Source organism: Palaemon carinicauda, chromosome 11 (genome assembly GCF_036898095.1).
Source record: "Palaemon carinicauda isolate YSFRI2023 chromosome 11, ASM3689809v2, whole genome shotgun sequence".
Lineage (NCBI taxonomy): Eukaryota > Metazoa > Arthropoda > Malacostraca > Decapoda > Palaemonidae > Palaemon > Palaemon carinicauda.
The window spans coordinates 1,197,057-1,199,556 of NC_090735.1; the positions used below are offsets into that span (position 1 = coordinate 1,197,057).

Sequence of the window (2,500 nt, forward strand, 5' to 3'; positions counted from 1 at the left end):
ATAGCCTCTCTCCCACGGTCTTTCACTGTCTTGTGTTAGAGTTCACTATTCTATCTTATTTCTCTTCCTCTTGTTTTTTAAAGTTTTTGTAGTTTATAGAGATGAACGATCTAATTTAATGTTGTTACTGTTCTTAGAACATGTTATTTTAATTGTTCAGTACTTCTCTTCTAGTTTATTTCCTTGGTAACTTTCCTTACGGGGCTAGTTTTCTATATTGGAGCCCTTGGGCTTATAGCATGCTGCTTTTCTAAATAGGGTTGTAGCTTCGCTAATAATAATAATAATAATAATAATAATAATAATAATAATAATAATAATAATAATAATAATAATAATAATATCAGTACAGTATTTCAAATTACATATTACATATTATCTGTACTTTTGTAATAATAATAATAATAATAATAATAATAATAATAATAATAATCGTAATAGTAACAACAACAACAACAACAACAACAACAATAATAATAATAATAATAATAATAATAATAATAATAATGATAATAATAATAATGATAATATATTGAAGAAGAATTGTGAGTAATATGGTCTCCATCATCTTCCTCACGAAAATATGTCCCTTTCCCAGTTACTGGCAGATTATAGCAATGAACAAAAAAAGATATTATGACCATAGAAAAAGTTAATTATAAAATTAAGGCCACTAAGGCATCAATTACTTTCAATAAAACTTGTTTAAAAGAGCGTTTACTCCCGAAATATTATTATTATTATTATTATTATTATTATTATTATTATTATTGTTGTTGTTGTTGTTGTTACTATTACGATTACTATCATTATTATTATTATTATTATTATTATTATTATTGTTGTTGTTGTTATTATTACTATTAAGATTACTATCATTAATATTATTATTATTATTATTGTTATCATCATCATTATTATTATTATTATTACTATTACGATCACTATTATTATTATTAACATTATTAGTATTACTATTATTAACATTATTAATATCATTATTATCATTATTATTATTATTGTTATTATTATTATGAAGAGAAAAAGGTAAATAAGAACAACAGAAAAAGTTAATTACAAAATGAACGCCACTGAGGCAGCAATCACTTTCAACAAAAAGAGTCAAAACTACACGAAAGAATAAGCAAATCAAGCCAATTTAAACGGCTACTTAACCCAGAAAAAAACCTTCACCGAAGAATGGCCTTTAAAGGGAATTATCACTTGAATTATTCTTAAGGTTCTTATCCCCGCATATTTGCCATTTAAGAAACTCGAGATTGGCCAAGTTATTTAGAAAGAATCTCTCGTCCGCTGTGTGTGAAGAAGTCAAGGTCAACAACTTGTTATTGTTTGGGGAAACTTCACTTCACTGCTGCTTGTTTAATTAAATGGGTTTGTATTATCTCTTCTCTCTTTTTCTTCTTCTTCTACTTCTTCTTCTACTTCTTCTTCTTCTTCTTCTTGGGCACTTGAAGAGCTTTGATCAACTTTTTGATATTGTTTTTCATCTGAATGTCGTTTTATATCGAGTGTGTGTTTGTGTGTATATATATATATATATATATATATATATATATATATATATATATATATACACATGTATATATATTTATATATAAATTATATATTATATATATATGTATGCATGAAAATACAATATATATGCATATATATACTGTATATATATTGCATGTATAATATATATATATATACATATATATATATATATATATATAACGTATATATATAAATATATATATATATATAAATATATATATATATATATATATATATATATGTATGTATGAATATGCAATATATATATATATAGATATATATTATATAAATATATATATATATGTATATATATATATATATATATATATATATATGCATTGGGATTTGTCGTTCGACTACAGTAATATCAACGTTGATGTTCTCAGTCAATGTTTTCGCTGTCACTATGTGTTAAAATTGTGATGAAGTGGGATCTCGCAATGGAAGCTTAGATATTTTTTATAACGATGATTACTGGTGTAGTTAACAATAAAGAGAGAGAGAGAGAGAGAGAGAGAGAGAGAGAGAGAGAGAGAGAGAGAGAGAGAGAGAGAGAGAGAGAGAGAGAGAAAGAGAGGTTAATATATTATCTTTTGGCTAGATCAAGTACGTAGACTAGAAAAAATGAAGAAAACACGTTCAGTGTGAAGAAGAAGAAGAAGAAGAAGAAGAAGAAGAAGAAGAAGATGAAGAAGAAGAAGATGAAGAAGAAGAAGAAGAAGAAGATGAAGAAGAAGAAGATGAAGAAGAAGAAGAAGAAGAAGAAGAAGAAGAAGATGAAGAAGAAGATGAAGATGAAGATGAAGATGAAGATGAAGATGAAGAAGAAGAAGAAGAAGAAGAAAAAGAAGAAGATGAAGAAGAAGAAGAAGAAGACGGGAGAGGTGGAGATGAAGGGGATGGGAATAAGGATAAAGGAGTGGGTTAGATGATGCTGTAT

At 26.0% G+C, this 2,500-nt stretch overlaps 1 protein-coding gene across 1 annotated transcript in view; it reads left to right on the forward strand.

The window, feature by feature from the left end:
* The window catches only part of Fs (Follistatin), a 451,667-nt gene that overhangs the window by 128,342 nt on the left and 320,825 nt on the right, over positions 1-2,500 (forward strand).